This window comes from Lampris incognitus, chromosome 7, assembly GCF_029633865.1.
Source record: "Lampris incognitus isolate fLamInc1 chromosome 7, fLamInc1.hap2, whole genome shotgun sequence".
Classification (NCBI taxonomy): Eukaryota; Metazoa; Chordata; class Actinopteri; order Lampriformes; family Lampridae; genus Lampris; species Lampris incognitus.
This window is the reverse complement of record NC_079217.1, coordinates 43,001,834-43,012,994: the sequence shown is the minus strand read 5'-3', so window position 1 is coordinate 43,012,994 and position 11,161 is coordinate 43,001,834. Positions and strand designations below refer to the sequence as shown.

The 11,161-nt window shown below is 41.2% G+C and overlaps 1 long non-coding RNA gene across 1 annotated transcript in view; it reads right to left on the bottom strand.

Moving 5' to 3' along the window:
* Positions 1–1,355: 1,355 nt before the first annotated feature.
* The window catches only part of LOC130116188 (uncharacterized), a 53,614-nt gene continuing 43,808 nt past the window's right edge, over positions 1,356–11,161 (bottom strand). Inside the window, exon 4 of the long non-coding RNA XR_008810548.1 lies at positions 1,356–1,385. This is a non-coding gene — a long non-coding RNA (uncharacterized LOC130116188). The remainder of the gene's footprint in view (positions 1,386–11,161) is intronic.

The following is an 11,161-nucleotide window of genomic DNA, read 5'->3' as shown; positions in this document are numbered from 1 at the left end:
TTTCTAAGAATGTGTAATATTACTTCCCGATCATGTGGATAAAAATTAAAAGACCATTTAGTGGTGTAAATTGATTTTTTGGGGGGGATTACTCTCCATAGAGTCTGAGTCATTCTGCAATCTCTTAGCTAAACAATGCCAGTAAGAGTTGAACGAGATTCTGGTTCTCTTCATCTTTCTCAGTAAAAATATTCTAGTGCATAACGTTAGGCTATATCGATCCCTGTTCTTGTAGTTGGCACAACAATGGCAATTTGACACTTTCAAAGGGAAAATACGGTAGGACGCTAATGTTGGGTTGTACAGTTCGTGGAAGGAGCACAGAGCAAAAGTTAATTATTAATTTTTTCAACAAATCACACTGGCATGTGGGTGGAGGGACTTTCTAGCAGTGAAGCAAAATCTTCCCTTGAAATTTTTTAACTCCAGCAAGAAGAAAGAAGAAAGCCATTTTATTTTGTCATTGTATAGGTTACAATGAAATGTGTTCTCTGCATGTAACCTGTCCTATTGTATAGGAGCAGGGGGCAGCTGCAGCACCCGAGGCCCAACTCCAGTTCTTCTTTCCACTGCTTTGCTCGGGGGCACAGACAGCAGTATTAACCCTAACATGCATGTCTTTTTGATGGTGGGAGGAAACCGGAGCACCCGGAGGAAACCCACGCAGACACGGGGATAACATGCAAACTCCACACAGAAAGGACCTGGGATGGCCTAGGGTTTGAACCCAGGACCTTCTTGCTATAAAGCAACAGTGCTATCCACTGGGCGACCATGCCGCCCAGCAAGCAAGCATTTCCATCAGTTTATGTAGCTTGTGGCCAACTGTCGACTTATGGCATCATATCGCCCTTCTACACTGATTTTCAGTAATTTTGTGCTATGTCAAAGTTTGCCTTTATCATTTGGAGTGAATGCACAGTTAAATATGTTTAGAGGGGTCCAGTTCACAACTGAGGAGATGTTTTGGACTGTGTCACATTCAGTTTTATAGGTGAGCTCTGGCTACAAAGGGGTGAGAATTTGTCCCCAGTTGTTTCCTTGCCCAAAACTCTGTTAAGGGGCTTTGTCTGTATTTGAACCCTTTTTGCATGCTTTTGTACTAATACCAGAAAGGGACTGTGTCACACATGCTCCATGGCCTGCTAACATGCTCACAGGCAATATAGATGTTCCCATATGTTCTTAATGAGAATAATAGAAATGGAAGTGAAAATCTCAATGTCAGGTTACCTGCACATTTTATTGCCATTTGAACATAGAATGAAGTTATCCATGTGGCTTGTCCTCCTTACAATGCACCTGACGTCAACATGTTGATGGAGCTGCAGACAGCTTGTACCACTCAGCCAGATGGATGGTCTTGTCTGCAAAAGCCAATTTCGCTGGAGGACAATTCAAATCCATGTTCAAATAACCTTAGATTGGGAAGTTCAATAAAGTTATTTAACCCCAGTAGAATTATCATTTCCATTATCTTATATGATCATATATGTTAAGAGCATTTGCAACAAATCCTTTACAGCCATTGGTTATCATGGGGTTGTCATGAAACAAAGTCATTGTACAATTTCCACTTGAGCAATAAGGACGCCCAGTCACAACTACTGTTTTCTCTAGATACATGCAAATTGTCTTTTCTCCTAATCCCTCTTTCTACTCTTCTCCTCTTCCACCTTCTTAAATCACTTCTCAGTTCGATCCTCACTGTCCTTTCCAATCCCCTCCTTTCTTCTCTCTCCTCCTTTCCTTCTTACTTCTCTCCTCTATTTGTCTTTTTAGGGGACAATGATGAATGTACTGCAAAAGGAAATGTGGAAGAGGTTAGGAACTCTGGCCCCTGGGGTCTGTGGAAATATACGCGTTTGTGTGTGTGTGTGTTTGTGTGTGTGTGTGTATATGTGTGTGTGTGCATGTGTGTGTGTGTGTGTGTGCTCTGCAGCTGTTGATTGTGTGGTTGGGCCCATATTTATTTGTGTATTCAAATGTGTGTGTATGTGTGTGTATGTGTGTGCATGTCTGCATATATGTATATGAGTGTCTCTATGGGTGTATGCGTGTGTGTGTGTGTGTGTGTGTGTGTGTGTGTGTGTGCGCGTGCGCACACATGCGTGCGCAGAGAGTGTTCTTAACTCTGTCAGTCCAATGAGTTTCCCACTCAGTACTTGCTGCACTTGCAGCAAACTCAGCCTATATCTATGACAGCACTGGAGCTCAGCTGGTTTCACTGGACAAACACACACACACACACACACACACACACACACACACACACACACACACACACACACACACACACACACACACACACACACACACACACACACACACACACACACACACACACACACACAAACAACATCTCACTGCTGCCAGAGTTTGAACCTGCCATATCGATTGCTTCCCTATTGAAAAATGGCCTGTTAGGAGTTTGTCATGGTTTTTAGCTCATTGCTTCCACCCCTGACAGTCCCAGAGGCACTTAAAATAAAAAGGAGCAGAGCCCCTGTTTCACTCTTTCACACATGCATGCACACAATGACACACACGTCACAGAATGCGCACAAAAATGCATACAAATACAGGCCATGTAACCACAGACAAACACACATACACACCCACAGACAAACACACATACCATAACCATGTAAGAGAACCTTTCTTTTATTGTACTTTTGTGGACTTTCCATTTCTCTACAGGGATTTCCTTAACCCTAAAGGCTCACCTCAGCCCTAACCATTTCATATCAACCACTGTAGCCTTACTGTGACCCACCAGCAAACCTCAATATTATATTCAAGACTCGCCCCTCACTTGCATGAAAGTTCCCTGTCAAAACTCCAGGACAGCAAACTGGTGGACGTGAACACCACCCTTCAGGAATAGGAGCCTCATCTTTTAAAATGCATACAAACACACAAGCATACGTACATGTCACTGCAAATAAAAATCCACAGCTTTATGGATAACAGAATATGTAGTTTGGAGGCCAGAAGAAGAGAATCTTCCACATTTGAAACATACATGGTTGAGTTCTATACTTTTCCTTAACCCTGATGTCTGCTATTTTATACAGATGGGGTGATGAATACTATTTATTAGTAGGAAAAAAACATTAAATTCAGCTTTAATGAAAAATATTTAACCACTTTCTGGTTATAGACTAGATAGTTTTATGTTCAGGAGAGGTATTCACAGCAACAAGCACCTTAGTACTACAAACAGCTATGCATGGCACATAAACAGAAGGATGACTAGTAAAAGAAGGGAAATGAGAGGTGTGTTGTTGGCTTTGTTAGGAACTGCGTTACCCAGAATCTTAGATGTTATGTTGCTGGCAAGTGACATGCCGAGGTCAGAGGTCGGGAGGTACACGGAGTCTGGCATGTGGGGTAAATAAACGCTTCGGCATGAATTTGGAAAAGGTCTCGGTCCATTCATTTTAAAACAGCTGTGGTGGTCAGTTATCAGAGAACCAGTCAAAATTAAGTGGTCTTCGAGACAACAAGAGTTCCTGGTTTAAAGACTTTGTTGTAAGCTCAAAAAAGCCTGAGTTGTCCCGCAGCGCAACTGCTCAACTGAGGCTTAAACATCCACATTTAAACACATGTATCAGTACATGCCTTCCTTGTGCAACCGATGTCCACCCACCAATGCGTTTTTGCTACGTGTTGTTCATTATGTTTACACTTTATGTTTATGTTTGATCTGTCATCAGATATTTTGACTTTAATGATCACTGACATTTTAATGTCCTTATGGACTTTTGGTACTTTCTAAATTATTCTTACTGCCTTGAGGTTGGCTGATTTCCTGTTGCACAAAGATGTGTGTGATCTTCAATTCCATGATACCACAATAAATATAAACCAGTTTTTTTCCCCAATATACAATACAATTTTACTTCCACCCACAATCAAGACACCACAGTGATCAAACATAAACGGGAGCAGGCGCTTCCCTGCTCAAACAAGATGAGGTCAATCCTCCCTTTTACTGACCCCCCCCCCCAGTATGACTCCAAGCATGTGACATCTAGTCCTCTATATGCACAGTCGAATGGAAAAGCTGAGAAAGGTGTCCACATTCTCATACAGCTCCTGAAGAAAGCTGCTGTCAGTGAGTCAGATCCCGATCTTACTCTACTCAGCTACAGAGCATCACCACTTGAGTGTGGACTGTCACCTGCTGAGTTGCTGATGAATCGAAAGCTGTGCACAACACTGCCGAGTTACTCAAAGCAGAAGAAACATCCAAAACTGGAGCAAAAGCTACAGCAACAAAAGATGAAGCAGAAGTCATTTTATGACAAAACAGCCAAGCAGCTTCCACCACTGTCTGGTAATGACACAGTCAGGATTGAGGATCCTGATAGATGGAGTATGAAAGCCTCTGTTCTTCAAGAAGAAGCGCCACAGTCATTCACTGTGAGGACAGTGGAAGGACAGATCTTCAGATGAAATCATAAAAGTCTGCTCAAAACACAAGAGCCAAATCAAAACAGTGACACCTCTGAAAACACCTCTAAAGACACAGTGGGACATGCAAGCCATCAACAGGTTTATTCTGGTTTACCGAAGCAAACAGATGCTGCAGGTCCTGAGGTCAAAACATCTGCTGAAACATGCAGCAGACCGAGAAGAATTGTTAAGAAACCGGACAGCTTAATTGAAAGTGTCTGAGATGTTAAGAAAAAATGTTGTTTATGTTTATTGTATTTTAAGATCTTTCATGCTGTTCATCTTGAAGGAAAGACTTCATTTTTTTTTTAAAGAAGGGAAGATGTGTCTGCCTTTGTTAGGAACTGCGTTATCCAGAATCCTAGAAGTTATGTTGCAGGCAAGTGATGTGCTGAGGTCAGAGGTTGGGAGGTACGAACACGGAGTCTGGTTGTAGGATAAATAAAAGCTTCAGCATGGATTTGGAAAAGGTCATTCATTTTAAAACAACAAGCAAAATAAGAGGGTAATGATAATACAAAACAGAGGCTAAGGCAGAGGGGGTGGGAGGAGGAGTCATAGTTAAGATGACATGTTAATGACTGAGACAAAACAACACAAACAAAAGATTAGTGCAAACATGCTCACATATACTATCAATATTTCTGAGTCATGATCTCCAATTTAGTCATGAGGGTGTTTTGCTTTTTCTTACTGACAAAAACGTTCTTTCTCTTGCCTTTACTCTCATCCCACCAGGCTCTAGTTTGCGGATGGCGTAATGCCAAAGGTAGCGCTAACACAGATGTAGTGACAATTCCGTTCAGTGCGACGCGGTTTTCCTGCTCGCCTGCGCACGTTTACTAAGTTCTAATTACTAATTAAAATGCCATAAGTAAACACCCACTAATTAAGACATAAGGAGGAAAAGTATTCCTCTCCAAGCAGCCCTCTTCACTGAGATTTTCATTGTTTGCATCTGGATTAAGGTGAAGACACACATTAATGAAGGACTTTCATGCATGAGACTCAAATATTCAGAAAAACAAAATAGCTCAAAATTTGAAAATTGCTCCTCTTGCCATTTATGCCAGTTATGACAACTTTACAAATAATGAACTAAATTTAATGAAAGTTTAAACTTTAACTTTCAAAAGGACCATACTCTCACTGCTTTTAAAGAATTTAAAACTCAATGTGGAAAGAACATGGTGAGGAATGAGGAGGGGGCAATAAATCTTATACCGTTGGAAAGCCTGTTTATTTCCCTTTTAAATGGGGCCACATTTATAAGGAACATGCAGTTGTGCGATGAGCAGCAGAGCTGAGTATGTGGGTTGTGCCCATGAAAAATTTGCCAAATCTTCTCTGCCAATGCCAAACAGCTTATTTTGCTGTTGCTATTGACTCTTGTTTTGAGCTTCTGGTACCCCAGGTGCTGACAACCAGGTACCTGATATAAGATTTATTAAGAAGCATTGTTACAACAAATAAATAATCTACCAAACACACATTTCCTTACTTTTTGTGCTAAGTTTATATATATATATATATATATATATATATATATAGATTATTATTTTTTTTTGGGGGGGTACGCAATTTTTGTTTTGTTTCAACTGTTTATTGGGAGTGTTTTTGCATGGATTGAGGCATATCAAACCCAGGATAAAGACATTCCTTTCTAGGAGGTTTAACTGTTCATTGGTTTACAACAATAAAAATGTCCCTTTTGATTAAGACTGACAGAAAAAAAATATTGAACAAGAATTTGATTTTTTTTAAATTTTCTTAATAGCTAAACTATCCCTTTAATGTAATTAATTCATGTTTATTATATTGTCATTCATTCTTTTTCATTTATAAGCCATAATTTACAAATTACAGCAGAAGATAATTTATTTTATTTTGTGCGTTTACTTAAAACAAAGAGTTGACATTTATTTGAGGGAGGATACGTTCCAGTCCATTAGTTAATTATTTGGATTTAGGTAGCATACTACTACCAGACCCTGGAATAAATTTCCTGATACAGTTAAATCTGGTCTCATCTTGATTTATTTCTATTTAAAGAAGGACAAATAGATACTTGGTTATACATGCATATTTGGTGCATGTAAACAAGGGAACACGCCTGTTGTGTGTGACCGTACCCTTACTCTCCTGCGTCTCTGCCTTGTGAGACTGTTTTTTAGTACAGAGGCAGGCGTTGTGTGGTGGTTTCCAGGCTTTAGCATAGGCTTATCCAAAATCAAACATGCCACTTTTGTGTATATGTTGGCCCATTTCGCGAGTCTCTAACTTATGGCTACTGTCCTAAACCTTTTTAGTCAAAAAACAAAATATCTGCATGTACATAATTGTCTTTCAACATAAAACAGTCAATGTGCGTCATGGAGTGCCCCAGGGATGACATATTTTTGTAGGGCAACCCGGAAGTAAGCATCACCCTTGTTCCCTTGATAAAAAGCCAATGGGATTTTTCAATTGGTTTTGGATTCTGACAGAAAATAAACTCGGTAGCCAACAAAGGTTTGATATTTACACATTTTGTTCAGCAAGATAATCTTCACAAATGAACACCACTTGATAATTTTTCAAACGTAAATGCAATCGCCAGAAGTAAAAAGCTAACATTAGGCTATAAACAAACTATGGTCGCATGACTTCAATGTCACCACCACTAAGCTTCCAATTTGCAATTTGGTTTCACATGCCTTTCTTCTTAGCAATGGCCTGATCTAACTAGTGGTCATGGGTGTGTGAACTGCCAGTCTCAAATCCTTTTTCAATGACACGCAGAAACGTGTAGATAGGGGCGAGAATCACTTCAAGTGAGGACATGTAGAGCAGTGCAGCCTAGATGATGGTCTACTTAACAGTGCTGTCAGGGCTAGCATGAGGGACAAGTTCTATTGAGTGTTGGTGAGTGACGTTACCAAGAGAGGAGTATAATGCATTAATTCATATTAGTGTTATCACTCTGATAACATTATATAAATATAACCTGCAGTGGGTTTAATGTTTTGGCTGATCAGTGCATGTGTGGGCATCCATGCACATTTCAAAAGCATCAGCCACACAAATCACGATAACGTCAGTGCATTTCTTTTCTGAAACACCCATTTCATGTTCAAACACTTTCACATCTCATGATACAGGGTGAACGGAGGAGCGAGGGGAAAACTGCAGTGGAAAGGGAGAAGGTGAGATAGAGCAGGAAAACCTATGATGTGAAAGATGTGAAGTAACTATCATCACCGTGTATGGAGAGAGAACAGAGCTTGGGCGAGTACAAAAGAAAGATGATAATCTATAGGAAATAGCAGTATATGAGTGACAGCTGCATTTATTTATTACCTTAAGTACCATCAGCGGTGTGATTACATTGTACTGTCAAAACCCGTGCCATAAAAGTCCCTCTTGCTTCTGCTTTCCTTCATTTGCTTTTGCTTTCTTAACCTAGAAATGTCTTTTTATGGCGAAAGATAACGTTTTGTGTCAGACTAGAGACAGAATTGCATACACAAAAGATAATGACTCATTCTCAAGGGATTTTTTTTCGCTTCTAAAATCGTGTTGGCCTTCCACTCTGTTTAAGTAATTCCATTAGTGTTTTGACATGTAGCGTTGAATGAATGAGGACAGGAATGTGTGAAGAAATGACTCTGATGACAGGACTTGAGCTAAAATGCATATCTGTTTTAGAAGGAGACCCCTGTACACAAAGGGATTGCTAAAAAAGAAAAACAAAACATAAAAGGCAAAAAAGTGCAGGGAAAACAAATAAGTTTCAGTTTACACCATCACCAGTGTGTTAGCATTATATTTATCTTGTACATATAAATGGAATACTTAACACACCACATACTCACACACACACACACACACACACATATATATATATATATATATATATATATATATGTGTGTGTGTGTGTGTGTGTGTGTGTGTGTGTGTGTGTGTGTGTATGGAAAGCCACTTTATTTTGTCAGTGTGCCTTCCAATGAATTTTATTCTTACAATGAAATGTGTTCTCTGCATTTAACCCATAGGAGCAGTGGGCAGCTGCAGGTTCTGGGGACCAACTCCAGTTCTTCTTTCCAAGTTCTTTCCAGTTCTTCTTTCCTGCACAGACAGGAGTATTAACCCTAACATGCATGTCTTTTTTTAATGGTGGGAGGAAACTGGAGCACTTGGCAGAAACCCATGCAGACACAGGGAGAACACGCAAACTCCACACAGAAAGGACCTGGGACAGCTTGGGTTCGAACCCAGGACCTTCTTGCGTGAGGCAACAGTGATACCCACTGGGTCATGGGTGGAATGTGTCTTCTTCAAGCTCGTGTCTTCTACCAGAGGCCTGGGAGTTTGAAGGTTCTGCGCAGTATCTTAGCTGTAGGACCGTACTCTTCTGGACAGAGGCCTCAGATGTTGTTCGTGGAATCTGCTGGAGCCATTCTCCCAAGTTTGGGGTCACAGCCCCTAGTGCTCATATTACCACTCGGACTACTGTGGATTTGACCTTCCACATCCAATCTAGTTCTTCCTTCAGCCCTTGGTATTTCTCTAACTTCTCATGCTCTTTCTTCCTCATGGTACTATTTCCCAGGATTGTATCTTCTTGTCAGTCTGGAACTTGCAGTCCCACAGGATCTTAGCTCTGCCAATCTCACCCACCTTTGATGTTGTCGCCTATTTGGACTTGGGGACTTCCCGTCTGTATTCAGTACAGATATTCCTGTACACTATCGCAGCCACTTGGTTATGCCTTTCAGTGTACGCTTTCCCAGCTAGCATTTTACACCCTGTTACTAAGTGCTGGACTGTCTCAGTGGTGTCTTTGCACAGCCTGCATCTTGTGTTTTGTCTGGTGTGGTAGGCCTCTGCCTCAACCAATCTGGTCCTGAATACCTGTTCTTGTGCTGCTATGATTAGAGCCTCTGTGCTGTCCTTCAGTCCAGTCTTACCTAGCCACTGGTAGGATTTCTTCATATCAGCTACGACTTCTATCTGTCGATGGTCCATCCCATGACGGGTTTGATCTTCCATGACACCTACTCTTCTTCTTCCGCAACCTCTATATTCTGTTGCCGGAGGTACTCACTCTGTAGTTCCTCCTGGGGGGTGGGGGGTCTTTCTGATGTACTCATGGATGTTCCTTGTTTCATCCTGGATAGTGGCCCTGACACTCACTAATCGCCGGCCCCCCATTGTTTCGCTTATTGTACCATCTCAGGCTGCTGGACTTCAGGTGGAACCCTCTGTGCATTGTGAGGAGTTTCTGCGTCCTGATATCTGTGGCCTTTATCTCCTTTTTTGGCCAGCCTATTATTCCACCTGGGTATCTGGTGACTGCTGGCTCCTAAGGACCTTCCTCACTCTATGTATGCATTTGGCTGTAGCTGAGCTCTTTGCTGCCTCCTGTTGGTTTCCATTTGCCTGAATACTCAGATACTTGTAACTGTCCTGTATGTCTGTTATCTTGCCATCTGGTAATTCAATCCCTTCAGTGCTCACCTCCTTTCCTCTTTTTGCCACCATTCGACCGTACTTGTCCAGTCCGAATGACATGTCGTCTCTGTAGATCCTGGTGAGGTGGATCAGTGGGTCAATGCCTTGCTCATTCCTGGCATACAGCTTGATGTCATCCATGTATAGAAGGTGGCTGACGGTAAATTAAATTCTGAACCTGTGCCCATATCCACTCTTTGTGATGAGTGAATATATCTTTGTGAGTATACATAGATACATACACACACACACACACACACACACACACACACACACACACACACACACACACACACACACACACACACAGTCATGTTTCACTATCCTTGTGCGGACCCCTCATTAACTACATTCATTTCCTAGCCCTTAACCCTAACCTTACCCACGCAAACTACATGCCTAACCCTAACCTTACCCTAACCTTACCCTAACCTTAATTCTAACCGTAACCCTAAAACCAACTCCTAACCCTAAAATAGACCCTTTTCCTTGTGCGGACCTTTCAGAGGTCCGCAAAAGGTACGTGCTGTCAGATTTCCACACAAGGATAGCAAAACATACACACACACACACACACACAAAATATATATATAAATAATGATACAGGAAAAAAAGTTAAAATACATTGCAGTGCAGGCCTGAGTGCGCGACGTACAAAACAGGCCTGTACTGCAATGTATTAAACTGTTTTTCCTGTATCAGTATTGCTATTCCGCTGAAAAATATTCCATCATTTGCATACCAGAAATGTCCACATTGAATAACAGGACTGAATTGGCCAGCAGTTGCAGACATACTAGATATAAGCATCTGTTTTGTAATTATAAATAAATCATGCCAATAGACAAATACAATTAGCCTTGTATGCAACCTACCCCCCGCCCCCCCCCAACACACACACACACACACACACACCCAACAACACCCACTGGACCGTTAGTGATCACGTGTTTTTGAATTTTCAAATGTAGGCACCTCTCCCTTCCCCATTGGACATTTTGCACTTGATGTGCATGATGAGGCAGTTAATGATGCGTTATTTCCCGTGTAATTTTATTGACAGCTGATGATTGCTTATGGCTTGGAACAGGCCTGTACAGTCTCAAAGAAATTACTCAAATCACTGGATATTTATATATATAAAACTTTGTTAAAAGAAACACTGTAGGAAAAGTGCTCAACAAATAAGGAACAAAATAATCCAGT